General features: G+C 42.3%; 1 protein-coding gene across 1 annotated transcript in view; it reads right to left on the bottom strand.

The window, feature by feature from the left end:
* The window catches only part of FGF18 (fibroblast growth factor 18), a 123,614-nt gene that overhangs the window by 9,926 nt on the left and 96,404 nt on the right, over positions 1-17,284 (bottom strand). The gene's annotated exons all lie outside the window — the stretch shown is intronic.

Below are 17,284 nucleotides of genomic sequence, written 5' to 3' on the forward strand. Positions count from 1 at the left end.
AAAATAAAACAAAACAATCTTGACCTAAAACCACTTTTAGGATCTCCCGGGGTCAAAAACACCCTCTGCACTGCAAAGCAGTAATGCAGGGAACATCTGCAACACCCCATAGAACACATCTGTACTCATCTGGATGTACCTTATATGTTCATCCTAATCTCTTGGCATTTTCCTAGATCTGGATATTTTTAAAGATCTTTCAAAATAGTAAACAAGATAAAAAAATTAATCACCAGTAAATGTGGACTTCTTAAACAATAACATGTCTGAATTTTAAGTCTACCTCTAAACCAAGCACTAATGAACTGGCCAAACTCATATTTAGAGGGATAGCAAGCAATCTCCTGCATTTGCAAAAAAAAGTTCTGGATTTCAGCCATGATCTTGTAGCCAAGAGTATTTGAGAATTTCGCCATTTATAACTTATCAATGAGGGAGGTTCTGCTTGCACTACAATGTCACCTTCTTATGTAAAACAAGAACATGCCTGTAGTTGAGACAGGAATTAAAAAAGAAGAGAATGTATGTGTAGGGGAGCAGGGCTGCTGTTGTCGTTGTTATTATTACTATTATTATTATTATAGGTAATTTCTGTGCTTATGTCTTGCCGGCAGAGTGAGGAGGAGCAAAGAAGTGTAGGAAGAGATGGTGTGGCTTCAGGGCAGGTTCAGGGCTAATTTGAAGCAAACAAAGTGCATTAGAATAAATTTGCCCTGGAAGAGGAAGAGTTAAATCATTTGGTAATATGAAAAAGTGACATTTACAAGTACTTTAAGATAATTCATGGATAATGAACAGAAACTGCTTCCCTCCAAGTAAATAATTCTTACATGTGCTAGGACAAATTGTAACGGCAAGACATAAATTATTTTACAGTACTTAATAGATTATTTTATAGCATCTTTTATAAAGCCCTGATAGAGTGGAACCATAGAATATAAATCATTTATACAGAAGATTCTCTACATCATGTAACCCATCTCTAAAATAATTTACTCAGGGAAAAATAATCCCTATTCATCTTTTAGGGGTTTCTAATAACATAATTTATAAATGTTATCTCGATTTCAGTGATTGCCACTCATTTAAAGCCTGATCCTGTTCTCATTCAAATGTATGGCAAAGCTCTCATTGATATCCATGGTTCAAGATGAGGTCCATATTACATAACTATATGAATATTTTTCTTGTCAAGTTGGAGCATGTTAACATCATAGGTCCAAATTTGTCCCTGGTGGAGCTGTACTGATTTCAATGTAGATACAAGAGGATGCTGGCTCAAGTAAGCTTAAATAACTTTCAGTTGAGCAAAATACCATCATCATCCTCATCTGTCAGGAGAATTACTAAAATTAAAGTAGTAAAATGAATGGAGTGTGGAGTCATGGAGGAATCCAGGTAGCCTGGTGAACAAGTCTCGTCTCTCTCTCTTACAATTCTTTTCCTCCTTCCTAGTTCCTAACTCTACAAGGTCTTCTACCACTCCAGGAGATGTGGAGGCAGGTATATAAATTCCACTCACATGGAACTTCTGTCCTTCAAAGAACAAGGACGGGGCTGCAGAGTGGCCTCGTGGCCAGGCTGCCATCAGTCCTGCAGAGTGGCTCCTCTGCCTGGAATGGGCATGAAGGGGTTATTTGCACAAGGCACTGGGCAGAGTATTTGGGCCTCAGTTTTATTATGCTGAAGTTGAACTTTATTTTCCTATCTTGAGAGTGCTGTACACTTCAGCACAGCCCAAATGAATTTCCTTCAGTAGTCATCAGGCAGGGCCCTAAGAAATGTACTCTCACACAGCAGCAGTTCAGGAAAGACCCTTATAACCATGCACCTGACTATAAATAAGTCCCACGGAAGTAAGTGAGAACTAAGCCTGAATGAGGAAGGTGGCAGAATCCTTAGAAATATATTCCTAACTTGCAACCCACCTAAGCTTTAAACCTCTTGAAAAATAACAGCAAATTCTGAACTAAAAATGCCTTTGGAGCTTCCTGATACATCATTTCATCCTGAAATGTGTTCTGTTTATGACAGCTACTCCCTTTAGAAAGACTCAGAAGAAGAAAGGGAAAGAGAAATGACTCCATACAGGTTTAATTATTGGAGACAAAACTGGCATTTTTGCGGAGGAAAAAAAACTGTTTTCCCTGAACATGCTGCCTCTTTTTCCGAAGATTTCTTAGTACAAACATATGCCACTGATATTCAGTTGCATAGTATTCAAGTAGACTTCACTGATGAGACCCTGCCAAGCTATATGTTAATTTTATAGCTACTTGGCTGGCAAACTGTGCTTTACAAAGCAGACATGCTCTAACTAACGTTTTACACTTTGGAAAATCTTATTTCAAATAAACAGTAACTTTGAAAGCATCAGAAAGGACACTACAGCCCTGTCCCCAGTGTGATGCCACTGCACTGCAATACAGAGGTGGGGCAAATCAGCCCTGCGGGCAGGGCCAGCACAAAGTCTACACAAAACGCCAGCTCCATGGAAGTCTGCAAAAGAGGATGCAAGTAATGCATAGGTTTTGTGCCAGCTTACTGCACACAGGCAAATTTTAACTTGGGCTAGTACCTTTGTGAGACATAGTACAGATAGAGATTAGAAAGGGAAACTCCATTATGAGTATGGATCCCAATCTGAAGTTGGGTTCATTCAGATTCAGCATCCCCTCCAACTGTCGCTCCCACTAAAAGAAATGCACCTTTCTAATTGTTCTGTCTTTAAAATGTATCCCTTTTATATTTGTTTAGGAACCTATGTTTGTCCCTCTTTTCCTGTGCTGTGCACTGGCTGAGCACCCCATAGATGGCTATAGCAGTGCTGTACACAGAAAACTCAGAGGGCATGTCCAGACAAATGCACATGGGCATTTCCCCAAGGACAACTAGGAGTGGCACAAATATGTGCCACTGCTGCCTGCCTCTGGGGAACACCCCTGCATGCGCGCTCTGGCACGTGGCAAGTTGCTCGGGTAAGGTAAGGGAGGCTGGGGCGAGCACCTGGGCTGGCCCTAGCAGCCTCTCCTGGGATCCTAGGGACCTTGCGGGGCTCCAGTAGGCATGTGGAACCTGGCTGGCAGCCAGAGTGTAGCTTTGGCCAGCCAAGCTCTGGTTTTGGGGGGTGCATGCTGCCACTATGTGTGCCGCCCTGCTTTTTTTCGGCAAGATTTTTTTTTTGGTTTTTTTTTTTTGTTTGTTTGTTTGTTTTTTTGATAGTGGGATCTCCTGCTATCTAAATTTGGCTCTCCACTGCAAATATGCAGCGCAAAGAACCAAATCTTGTGCACAGCATGCATTTTGCAGCACCACAAAAGCCTTTGAGGTACAACAAAATGCACATGAACACTTATGTGGCCAGAAAGGGCTGTGGGATCATTTGAGGTGAAATATGCTATGCACAGTAGTGGTGGAACAGTAGTGTTTGGGCTGTTGGGGCTTACTGTTCCCAAGAATGGACAGAAGTTCTGCTGCTCCCATTCTTTTCTAATCTTGACCCATTCTACTTTTATTATTTCCTTCTTAATAGTCATTCAGCATAAATAACGTAGGTGGGGCATTATCTCTTGAATGATTTGACAGTGATTCAAAAGTTAAAGAAACTACCTCTTCTCTTTCTCATTACACATTCTCTCAAACTATGCTTCTCCAGCCAGCTCCCTAGCTGCAGTAAAATAACAGCTTTATTGATTTCAACTCTTAAAAAGAGCAACAAACTATTTTAGGTGTAATTACTGTCCCATCATGCTAGCATCTGCATTGCTTCCTCCTAAATTACACCAGGAGCAAATAGCACCTAAACAACACAGATAAAAATGATCACAGAAAATCATACGTGTGGACTAGGTGTTCATTTGTGGTGGGAGTAAAGGGAAGCTCAGTGCTGCAACTGTCCCATCCTACAAAGACATAAACTACCCACTGGTATGTCAGGTGTAAGGAGGCCACCTGATGGTTCTATCACAAATAAAAGTTCCAGCTTTAAAAGACAATATACATCCATAAGCTGCAACAAAGCATGTGCCTCATCATCACCACAGGCTAAAGCAGTAGTGTAACACTCAGATATAACAGGGGCAGCCCTCATTAAAGGGATGCCCAATCAGTTAGTGCAGGTTAGAACCAATCTGATTTTCTCTCCAACTTATTGCTATATTGTCCACATGAAGTATATTAGCTTGCAGGGGAGTCTGTGGGTAGATAAAACTTTAAAGGAAAAAGCTCTAAAAGCATAACTGCTTAGTGGTTCTGCTTTTCTTCTTTCTGTCACTCTCAAAGTAGATATATATCAGGCCATTTCTTGATTGCATGGGTCGCCTGGCACACATGCATCCATCAGCAGGAGCATAAACCAGACAGAAGGTTAAGCTTCCAGATCGCTGTGCTTTGCATGACTGATCATGACCCACATCCTTGCGGATGAGGTGACAGCAGAGACAGAGTTCCAGTCCAGTAGTGATGATAAAGCTTGTGCTACTTTTGAGAACTGAGAGAAAAAAAATCAGAAAACCTTTCCTAGGATGTCAATTCTTTCCTGAGACATTAATTTGCAGAGCTTTTCTTCTTTTTCTACACATCCCTAATGAAGACAGGAAGATGTAGTAACTGTCAGATATTTAATAAATTTCTTATAAGCTATTGTTATGTGAAATTCTGATCTAAATTCCAGCTAAATTCCATATAAAATGCAAATATATTGCTCATGCTTCTGTAAGGGTGATAAAACACTGCAGGTAAAGTAAAGATAAAGTAATCTTGGCTACGCTAAAGGACCCAGAGCCTCAGCTGGTATAAATGGGCATAGTTTCACTGATGTCAATGGAGCATCTCCATTTTATAAATTTTTGCAAATGCTATTACAAATCAAGGTGAGAAATGCATACAACTGAAGTTTCTTCACTGAGCAGGGCCCCAACAGTGGCCAGCAGCATATCTCTATAATAGATCCAGTTGTGTAAAGTGGGCCAGGGTTCATTGCTGGGGTAACTGAAATTAATGGAATTTAAGGGGATGAATTTCAGCCAGCATCTCACAAAATGCTGAGGAATAACCACCAAGTCACACTGAGCTGTTTGTGCACAGCATTTGGCAAACGCATCTCTGGTATTATACCTGGAACATCTTGAATTGACACCAAGCAGAATTAAGTGTCAAAACATTTGCTACTTCTGCAATGGCAGCCATGAGCTATTTGGTGCTCCCTCACTCCCCGTCTCTTTTTACGGCCCAACTTGGTATTATTGTAGTTTCGCTTTCTTGTTTAAATTCTCCAAATGGAAAGGATCAAAGGGCTCTTTGTTGTTACAGCAGGAGTTTTTCTCTGAGCAACACATTACATCCTCTAACAGCTTGCTGCTCAGGGGGAATTCACAGAAGCCTCTGTGCCACTGGACTGAGCCAAAGCATTAGCAGGTGCAGCAGCACCTCTCCTCCTTCCCGTTAGCCTGGAACACTAAGCCACCTGAGCTTTTTATGGGAAAGGGAGAGCCAAACAGGTTCTCTCATTTATGCTTCAAAAATCTAACCAGGGAGACAGGCTTTGCGGTGGTACCAACAAATTCTGAGCTCCTCTTGGGTTCTCTAACAGTGATAACCCTACACAAATGGTGCAGATCATTACATAGTGCTGTGCTCAGTTCCCCCATCATCTGAAAATACCTCTGTCTGTCAAAGACTATGGCATGAATAGAAGAGTCTCATGTAACAATGTGCCAAGTTTTCATTAGGGACACCCCAATTTTGGATTGGAAGCTGGGGAAGGACCCTCTTCAAATTGTGTCTTGTACAACTGAATACACCAGCAGTGCTTCCTAAGTAATAACCAGCAGCTCACATGAAACTTGCCTGGTTACAGATTTCATTACCATCTGGGAGTACAGGATTTTTTGACAGTCTTAATGAGATTCAAACCCTTCAAGTGAGATTGGAATGATTTACAGCTTTGACACACAGACCATAATGTGACTGTTTTGACTAATGATGGCTTTTTGAAGCTTTTCCACACCCAAAACTCAAAGCAAAATTTTGGGCTTGCACACCTATACAGAAAGTGGTAAACCTCTGTTTGCATAAGTTCCTGCAGCCAAAACTAAGCTGGTTAGAATTCCTGCTGGACTACTAGAGTTTTCTGTTGAACTTATTTTTTGATGGAAAATAGGGTTGAGCTAAAAGGAATTTTCATGGAAAATGCCTGCTTTGCTTGAAAAGACAAGACTTTGGGGGCGGGAAGTAAGGGGGGATATGAAAACTGAAAACAGTTTAACTTTTTGGCCAAAAATCCTTTTTTTTTTTCCAGCTCTCTCATTAACACACTTACACAAAAAAATCCTGACTAGCTCTACCCTTGAGTTTTTGGTTTGACACCACCCCCACGTGATAGGTGCAGTACATTTAATGATTCCTTCTCAGTGTTACTCAAAAGCTCTCTTCACACTGGGTCTTTGATTCCTGTACAATATTTTATACATGTAATAGTGTGACCTACATTTCAAAAGCAAGGAAAAATGTTGGGTGCCTGCATTTTTGCATGCCCAGTCTGACGCCTTGAGAGGCTCTGATTTTCAGAGGACAGATTGCGGGCCCAAACCTTTTCAGTCTCAGAGACACCTATAGTGAGGCATGCCAGTGACTAAGGTTTAGGTCCCTTGGCCCAGGAAAACGGTCTGATTTGACCAGTGTTAGGTATTCAGGATCTTTATGTGGTCAACAGGAAAACTTAGGCAGCCCTGAGGAGCAAACCAACCACATCTGGGCACCTAAGTGCTCTGTACAAAGAATGGGAAGAGCTAGGTTTCTCCAAAGGGGCTTAACAAGGCCACGAGGCACCTAGAAGACCCTAGAGCTCAAGCATCTGATTCAGGGTGAACATTATATGCTTCCAGTTACTTATGGCCCACATTGCCTAGTCCTGCCACCCATGTTTTGCCCAATAGCCTCACAGTTAGAGCACTCACCCAAGCAGTAGAAGGGCTGGGTTCTCGACCCTCCTCAGCCCAAGGGGATCCGAGTACACGCCTCTCACTTCCCAGGAAAGTGCCCTAACCACTATGCTATTGAATAGGCTAAACTAAGGCACTCTTACCCCTCCTGTAGCAACTGGGACATTGGCCAGACAAGAATGTAAGAGTCATAAGCAAAGGAGGAAAGCAAATAAGGAGCGATTCTGTAGCCTTGTAATTTTGCCCCTCTCCTCGCATGAGGCAGACTTGGGGTCTAATTCCCTGCTACCAGGGCTATTTCTCTTTTTTTTTAACCAATGATAAACGTAAATGCGTTTCTGGGCATCCTCTGAAATCAAAACACTGCACAAAAAACTGACTACGAGCACAATATCTGTGCCTTGCTATTCAGCTCCCTGGTGACTAGACATCATCTTGAATGGAGGATCCTCAGCTGGTGCAAACTGGAATCTATGGAGTTATGATCATTTGTACCAGCTGAAAATTTGGCCCACTATGTCCCTAACCAGCAGATTTCCATTATCCTAAACTTCCTTATTCTGAACTTCCTCCCATTAAAAAGCTAGTGGGATTTTGTTATAAGCTTCACAGGGAATATGATCAAGCCCAAGTGAGTGGGAGTTCCCAAGGAGATGAGAAAGGGTCCTTCTTCACAAAAAATGGAAAAGGTTCCCTTCCAGTTTCTCTTGAGCAGAAAGGGAATGATGCACAGAAGGTGCTAAAGAAGATAATACACAGCACTGAGACAAGAGCAAGAATAGAGGAAACAACAGTGGAATTGAGCTGCCAAGCTGAAACTAGGCTCTTCTGCTACCTTCACATCTACTTCACAAGAAGACTGCTCCTTCAGAGATGCCATACAGCATCACAGAACACACTTCCACTTCCAACTCCTGCATTCTGCTCCCCAAATCAGTTTGTGCTACAGCTTTGCAGGAAGCTCCCTTCTCCTTTGTCCTCTTTATTATTATCATTACTTTTTCTTGCCAATATATTAATGCTTTCTACATTTTTTAATCCTAAAATGCCTGTTGAGAGCTTGATTCAACTCCCCAGTGAAGTCAATAATATTCTTTCTAATCACTTCAATTAGAGCTGCACTGAGTCCCAAGTAGCTTGACCTTGGTTTTGTCACTCTTGCTTTGGCAAGTAGACTTTCAAAATACTTCCTCCTCATAGAAGTGATGCACAAGACACTTCTCATTTCAATGCCAATATTTAAAAAATAACAGTATAAAAAGCTGTCAATAGATTTAGCTTTAGCTCAGAGCAAAAACTCAAGCTTTTTGGTACAAGTACTCCAGGATGGTGATTCTACTGAAAAGGATAAGGTAGCCAGAGTCTTAATATACACTCATAATATCTTTAGACCATTACACTGCCCTTCACATTATCCTGTGTTAAACTGAACATCAGTCCCACTCAAAGTGCCCCCAGTGACATCAAGGGGAGCACCATTCATAGCTGAGATCTAGAGAGCAGACAAGAGATCTGTAATTGAGAGACTGTGGACAAGAATTCTGTCCATAGTTTGGCTGTAGTAGAAAAACTCCTGCCTTAAGTCCATCCAATAGTATCTGTGTTAATTTGAAGTGTTTTGAAGACATTACAACTGAGAGTAATGTAAAACAGCTTAACAGATCTTAAATATTTACATTATTGTTATACATGCCAGGTTGACATGGTCTAAAATGTGAAGTGCTCTACCTGGCAAAGTAGCTAAATTCAAATCCAACCTCAACAGTGAAGGTGGTGTTTACATACACTTAATAACTTCCATTTATAAAATCTGTAACTGAAATCCAACACAGTGAGAAATTAAAATAAGTACACAAAATGTGTTTCTTGATCATCACAGATTAAACACTCCACAGATCACTAAATGCAAGTGTATGTGTAAATCTAATGTGCATAGGCCTATGCTACTCTCTTCACAATCCATGGCATGATTCTTACAGTCTTTCAGCTCATTTATGTCTTCAAAGGTTTGGCAACAATAACTGCACCATAAAGAAGTAAATTTTAACTTAGGTCTTCTTTATACCTTTTGCCTTGGACTGGGATCTCCTGGCTGGCTGGTCTTCCTCCATATCCAAACTAGATACAAGCACATCAATACTTATAAATGAATTATTTGTTTGATCTGAGCCACATTACAAGGTCATTGGGCAGGATCTGAATTTTAAATATTTATTTAGCCCCAGATATGTGGTGCATTCTCAATCAATAAAAATAATGCACAGGCAACAATTGTCTGCACAACACTCCCGCCATTCTGAAACAGCAGCCCTTACTATACTTCAAACACAATTGATTTGTGTCCAAATCTATATGGCCAGATATGTAAGGAAATTTGCAAAAGAGCAAGATGTACCTACCATACCAAGTAGGATTTTTTAATTCTTTTTTAAATCCTTTCACTTACGTTGGTAATAGAAGAGGAGCTGAACTAATATGAAACTCTGACCCAGGAAGTCTAACCTCCAGGCTATTCTTACAAATATAAATCCACTGTCCCCAGAAAATCTTACTACCATAAAGGTCCAGCTTTTTCAGACAAATTCCAGCTGCTTTGAAGAAACCACTTCAATGTATACATCTACTCCTTATTGTGCGTAGTCCACCTCCATGTAAATATATAATAGAGGGCATTTTCACAGCAGGACCCACACCTCCCACATGCTGTGGCATTCACAATAAGGACTCCAGGAAAAAACAGCTAATATTCAGCACCCAAAGACCCCTTGATCTGGCATGTGACCGGTGAAAGAAGCATCCCAATTTAATCCTCTGTGTCTGAGGGGTGTGTGATTCTACTTCTCATGCTGCTTTTGTTTCATAGATCTCAAAGCACTTTATAAAAGAGGGTAATAGTATTCCCAATTTACAGGTGGCAAAACCACAATACCAGCAAGGATATGACTTGCCCAAGGTAACCCAGAAAAGGTGTGATAGAGCTGAGGATTGACCCCCCACTCTCCTGAGTGCCAGTATATTGTTCTAGCTAACAGACAACAGTGACTAGTGGAGTAGGCATGCAGTGTTAAGAAAGCACTTGGGAGATAGACCAGTTGGAGAAAAGGCAGAAAACTTTAATGCTGAAGTATTCAGCTCATTCAGAGTTTGCTTAAGCTACTGGGAACATTTAGTTCACAATAGGTAGGCTCAGGGGCTGTAAAATATGCACTATGTCTATACGAATGTTCTTTCATACATCTCATTTGTACAATCACTTCTGTATTATTAACTCAACACCATGGGCCTGCTTTAAGACACAGTTATTGTACCAGCATAACAATATAAGTTAGGGGTGTGAGTTTTTTGTTGGATTTTTTTTCCTAGCATAGCTCTCCTGGTACAACTGCTAGCATGGACATTGTTAGTGCAGTATAAGGGTGCCTAACTTATTCCCCTGCATAAAAGTAAGCTATGCTTATGTGAGCTTGTTTATAGTGGTAAAGCTGCAAGCACACAAGGCTAAGTACAGACAGTCAAAAAACCCAAGGCTGAATCAATTCAATCTTTACAGGTCTAAGCTATGTAGATTGAACCGATAAGCAAGTGAACAGACATTCACTTTTGATTCCAGAAATGCAGCCACATGCCTGCAGTGGCCCAGGCCAGAAGCCCAGGGGTGCTAGAACTTGCTTCAGCTTGGCGGAAGCAGACAGCATGACTCTAGAAGGGATCTGGGGCAGAAGTTCAATAAACTGATTTAACCTAAACCAGTTAAGTCTTATACTACATCCATCCACGTTTATCTTAAACCGGTTTTAGCCATTTTGAAAGGGGTGTATGTGCAAACTTCTGTTGTGTTACAGATTTGAACTGGTTTCTGATCACTTATACTGGCTTATGTGTAATTTTTGTCCCTAGCCTAAAAGGGTCATGCCATTTTAATGGGACTGGTACAATTCAATTATACAGAGACTATATAAGAATTTCAACTTTTATCCTGCAAGTTGTAGGTTTTCAGACCTCACAGTTACAGAAAAGAGTCTGAATGTGAGACAAGTGGAGCCCAAAGGTTCAGAAACCAGAAGGCAAATAAAAAAAATGTAAAAGTGTTATTTTCAATCTTATGATTTTCAAAATAATCTCGGGATTTGGACAGAGGGATAAAGGATGATTTTTCAACACTTGAAGTGGCCCTACTACTGTGATTCAATTCCAGATCCAAAGTATCACAGGGCTCAGGGTTGTTTGGACCAGAATTATTTTTTTGGAGTGAGTCCCCAGAGAAAACTAAAATAGAAAAGGAAGGAAAATGTAAAGACTTATCATAGGAAAAAGTGAAGGAAGAGAAAGACCAAGATTAAAAAGAATAAGCTATGCTAAATGCTAAGAACCACACTGCAGTTCAAATCAGATTGCTGAAGCCACATCTACACAGCTTGCCTCCTGACCCTGCGTCTACTGGCAACAAAATAAGGCCCTCCCACTTTGCACATGAGAGACTGGCAATTAGGCAGAAGAGAACTTGGTAGTGGCTTCAAATGGCTCAGGTTCAGGATGCTACTCTGCCTAACTGTGGTCTCTGGTTCTCCCAAACAGGAACAAGCAGATTAGACTTATTCTGTCAGGGGCAGGCCTGAGGTTGAGAGGAAAGCCATGCAGAGATGCCCTGACTGAAACCCAGAAAGGCAAAGGCAGGTGATTTTAAGTTCCATCAAGTCCTGCTTTTGCAGGAAATACCAAGTCAAATAATTAGCGACTCAAAATGCCAGGAAGAACTCTGCAAAAGATACAATGAAATCTAGGATTGCATTGAACATATCTTAGTTCTCATTTTGTTGTAAGTTTAATACTCAGCCCTGAAACTGAAGGCTTGGTAAATTCACCATTACTGAGCAAATCAGAGAATATATATTTCGATTAGTGTCAACCCTCTCTGAAAATAAATATTTCTAACACAAACCCAAATGAAATGTAATAGTTTTGACTCTGAGATACTTTGAAGTTCAATACGAATCACAAGTTCAGGGCTACAAATTCCAGGTATAATGAACCAAAAAACAAGTTTGATACAGTTTCAATACAATGAATGGAGGAAGCCTCTTCTGCCACATGCGTTCACTTCTTATTCACACTGCCGATCTGTGTAGCATGTTCCATACTTGGCCCAGGCTCAGAACTCCTGCCGACTTGCCACAGAGGTTCCTCGGGCAGAGAAGCAATGTGCAATTCAGATGGATGGAAGGGAATTCTACACCAGGTGTCCTGCAGAGGCATAGCCACATAAGGTACACACACAGTTCCAGCCCTACCTTGGAGTTTCCCTGTTCTTTTCAATATACCCAGATTCTTAATGCTACTGTGATACAGCATTTTTATTTAATCAATACTTTATGGGTAGGATTTTATAAAGTGCTTGGCATCAGTCTAATCTTGTTCCCACTGAAGTTGTTGGCTAAACTTACACTGTTGTAGTAAAACTAATAAATAAGTGCTTCTAAAAATCCTGCCCTGCAGTTCTAACCATACGGACCGTTCTCTTTAACATTCCTTTTGACCTGCATGGCATCTACATTGCACGGTGGATGCCACTGAATAACACTGTGTCCTTGTAGAAAGAAGATGCTCTTTTTCCTGTAAGGCAGGAAGAATTTTAAAGGACCAGGACTGCAAACATAGGCAGCAACAAGCTCCTTCACTCCGACATTGCTAGCTTTCTTTTTTAGCCAACCTTCCTGCTTTAATACATGCTTGTTTCAAGAAAACCCCTATTTTGAAGCTGTAATGTAAACAACCCCAAATTATTACTATCCCCTGCAGGCCACTGCTGGCAGGAGGCAGCGACAGAATTCCGCCAGAGCAGCCTTTGGCATCTAGCAACAATTTGTTTGCGGTCCTGCAAAAATACAGATATCCTTGCCATATGGTATTAGCAACTTTTGGGTAATATTAAGAAATATCTTGGCTTGGAAAACAGTTCTCACCAGAAAATCCTAAATTTCTTAGGCCAGATCCATCCTACATACTGTTGTTGGCATAGCTATCTCAGTCAGGGGTGTAATGAGGTGTGATTATGATCGACATGGCTGTATCAGCGAAAGCCCCTAGCACAGATGCAATTACCCTGGCAATACCACTGCTTTTGCTGGAATAGCTTGTTCTGTTCAGCAGGGACAGGAAAGGGGTGCTGCAATAAGCAAAGCTGGCATAGCACTGGGAGCGCTTTGCTGGTCAAGTACATCAGTACAGTCAAACCAGCAAAGCACTCCTGACTCCTATTGTTGACCTGACCTTGGTGTAACACTTTGCTTCATCTGTTTTTTTTGGAAAGTGAATGCAAGTTCACACCATTCAGAGTGACCATGCGTTTTAATATGAGCTGGAAATGTTTATGAAAGGTAGAGAAAGGGGGAATAACAGAAAATCCATAAAAATCCAATTTATCTCAAGAAATATTGAAAATATTAAGGTGACTTTCCTGGGAGCTTGAATTTCAAGTCACAATGGGTTTTTAAAGGAAACGCAGAGATGTGGTAAAGGTCAGAATGCTAGTTTGGCGAGAAGCAAATCACATAGTAAAGCTGTATCATATCTTATTATGTTCATATTCTTAAAAATAGCTGAAAGGAAGCAATTGGTCTGAGATTTTGTTAGGGCACAAACCTAATGCAAGTTGTTTTCTTTTTAATACAAAACATCATGCAATTCTAGTCCATATTCACAGAAGCAGGCAGATCCACTCACTCTCAAAACCTGCCACCCTTATACAACTTTTGTCAGAGGTGACTGGAGGAAGAAACTAAGAATTTGGCCTAATGGGACTTCTGCTTGAGTAAGATTTTAGTATATTTGATCCTGGATGTGTTGCATCTTTGTTGTACTGAGTGAACCCTCTAGCGGAAAGAGTTATAGGGAGGAGGTGAACCCACTGACGTTTTGAATCATCTTGAAAAAGTAACTCTTGGTGGCAGCTTTCCTGTTTTTATTCACATGCTATTTCTACCACTTCCCCACCAATTTATTCTGATAACTGGCAACAAAGATGAACATGTTTTCCTGCTAGTCAGTGATCTAAACCTTCCCCATAGTTCTTGAGTTTTCACTGTGGAGTCACATCTTGACACTCTGCCAGCACTCACCCTGATATATTTATTATCATGTGGGCATTTCCTATTGACCTACTTACAAGATTTGTAGTAACAAGATTATGGCCATTGCGTAACATATGGAAAGGCTTCACACAGGGTTACAGCAGAGAAATTGGCAAATGGCAATAACCACAATATCCTGATTCTGCATACACTGAGCCAGATTCACCCAACCTGGCACAGAGGGAGATGTAATTTATCCCTGCCTCCCTAAATCAGTATCATTTCTCTCTGCTGGGAGAACTAGAGTAGTTACTCTGATCACCAGGGAGCAGCCTGTGTTGGAGAAGACACTTATAAGAAGAGATGAGCCTACTGCACAGAGGGCTTGGGCCAGAAATTGCAAGATTCATCTCACGAGAGTTATCAATGAATGAACACTTGCTGGATTGGTTGGAGTTCCTCCCGGAGAGATTTTCTGCCCATCCCCTGGATACATCAAGCTCCACTATCCCCAAACCCCTGGATTTTCCATACACTCAACTTTATCTTCACTGTCTTCCAGAGAGGTTGTCACCTGATCCCCACCCTCCCTCTTTCTCCTGAACTGGGGCCTCCTCCTCTGGGTCTTTGGTTAAGTAGCTTCTTTTCCCATTTTGCATCCCTGAGGAGTCATGAAGTAAAAACCATAGCATCATAGAAAACTAGGTGTGGAATGTCATCTCACCCAAGCCCCCTGCTCAAGGCACGATCGTCCTTATCTAAACAATCCTAGACACGTGTTTGTCTAACTTGTTCTTAAAAACTATGCAAACAACCTTCTAGCACAACTATCAGGCACAATGCCTGAAACATCAACACCCTAACTTTCCAAAGGTTGAAGAGGGGGACAAAAGCACTGTCAATGTCCTGGCACCACGAAGACAGGAAGTGGTTGTTAAATATGCTCAAGAGATCAAAGGAGGAGGACCATGCCCATGCTACAGAGAAAGACAAAAGCCCCCACAGGCCATGCCAATCTGACCTTGGGATAGAATTAATTCCTTTCTTGATTTCAAATGTGACAATTAGTATGGCTCTGAATTGGGGAGCAGGACTCTGGCCAGAAACTTCTGGGTTTCCTAAATCCCAGTAGGAGTATCAGTACATCAGCCAAAGGGTCTTTTTGTTTTCCCCAACCTTAGCCCATAAACATCTCTGAGGGAGAAGGAAGAGGCCTGGCCCGTCCTTTAGGGTAGTTAGACTAGAAAACATTCTTGTTCCAGCTGCCAAGCTGCTGACTCCCAACTACTGCAGACAGTGCCACATAATCCCTAGGGTGGTTGCTAGAGAACCATGGAAAGTTCCCTAGCAACAATGCACTAGGGATTACAAGATGCTGTCCATCCTCTTGCACAGCATAATAGACACTGCAGCATGAGCAGGTGCCCGATTTGCTCCCACCCCCATTTACAAACTGGACAAGAGGAGGGCACAGTGACCTTCCCCTAAAGCTGTAAAATTGGTGGAGTGGCTCCTCTACTCCCTCTAAAGAACATATTGTGGGTCTGCTTCAGAAAGAAAGTGAGAAAGGGCAGTTAGACCACTATTTTCCAAAAGACTAGGGGGGGGGCCCAAAACCTAGGGGAGTGAAGCAGCTAGGACACCAGAGTGGTACCGGCAGGAAGAGACAGGGATTTAGAGGGCATAGAATGGTGCAGGTAGAATAATCCCAGGTCCTCAAACTGCTCATGGCCATAGGTTGGATGTGCTATAGCACATGACTGAAAATACCATGTCTGTGCTCGGAGTCCAGCCCGGCAGCAGGCATCTGCTGGGGGCAGGAAGCAATGTCCCAGCCCCCACTTTGATTGTGCAGCTTGGGCCAGAAGCTGCCTGCATGAGGAGAATTCCCCGCCTAGCCTGGAGCTGCCTGGGACTTGCCCCAGTATGTAACAGGTCCCAGCCAGCCCTGAGCTGGATGGGGAATTGTCCTTGTGCAGTCTGGAGCTGGCTGGGACCTGCCGCAGAACAGGACAGGTCCCGGCCAGCCCCGAGCTGTGTGGGGAAGCCCTGCTGAGCACAGGGTTTGCCCCCATGTGCACAGGATGGGAGAGCTCTGGAGCAGCAGCCGTCTTCCAGCCCTGTGCACATTAGGAGCCCTCTCGATGTGTACAGGGCCAGGAGACAGTTGCTGCAGCTGGCAGAGCTTTGCTGACCCCATGCTCCTTGCCAGCCCTGGGCTAGCACCCAAGTGAAGCCCGGAGCTCTTCCTGGCTGCTGCAGAGGGGCAGAACAGGGTGAGATTTGCTCGCATTGGGAGCAAATCTGCTCCCAAGAGGGAGCATGTGTAGATGTGTTCCCAGGTAGACTTACTGCACAGTATGTCTGCTGCACAGTAAGCCTATTTCAAGTTAATAGCACATGTTTATGCACCAACAGTCTCAGAAAACTACTCCACTGTTGATGGTGTTGCCTGTTTAAGAGCAAGAAGCTGAACTAGAGAAGAAAGTGACATATCTATGCTCACAGAGAGAATCTCTGTCAGAGCTAGGCTCAGAAGCTAGCAACTCCTGCAAAAGAGACCACTTGATATGATCTCTCTCATGTTCAGAATTAAATAATTAGAAAATATACTGAGTCTTCAAGGTCTAGATATGAATATCCACAGAAGATAACAGCCTCTTTCACCTTTACATGCCTAAGCAGCACTTACATAGCTACTTAATTGCAAAGATATGTGGGGCAAGAAGGAGGAAAAGCAAGAGGGAGGGGACTCCATGCTGCCTGGAGACTGTCCTAGAAGGGAGGGATCCTGTGTTTGCTCTGCTCCTGCCCTGCTGGGGTACAAATTATCCCACTGCTGTTCATATGAAAATATTCATTTTATCCAATAAATATTACATACAACAATGGAAAAACTGTAGAGCACTCTTGGCAATGACTAGTCCAGAACCTAGTGATTACATCTCTTTGCTGGGGAGGGAGAGATGCAGGTTAAAACCCCATTTGGAGGAGAGAGGGGCCTAGAATCTGTGCAAGTGCATAAATCATGAGACTACTGAACTGAAAGGTGAGGGCAATCCTCCTCCCTTCTCACCTTCCAGAGGTATGTGTGCACCTAGGCAAACCTGGAAACAGAACCCAAACTGTGCATAAACATCCATTTACACTTACACAGTCATGTAGATGCCACTTAGGTGCATAAAGGTGAAACAGGATTTAGCTCTGAGTGTCACTGTAGCCAGGAGAAATGGAAGTGAATAGTCCCTAAGAAAACTGAGACAGATTGTCAGCTGG

Source organism: Alligator mississippiensis, chromosome 9, assembly GCF_030867095.1.
Source record: "Alligator mississippiensis isolate rAllMis1 chromosome 9, rAllMis1, whole genome shotgun sequence".
Classification (NCBI taxonomy): Eukaryota; Metazoa; Chordata; order Crocodylia; family Alligatoridae; genus Alligator; species Alligator mississippiensis.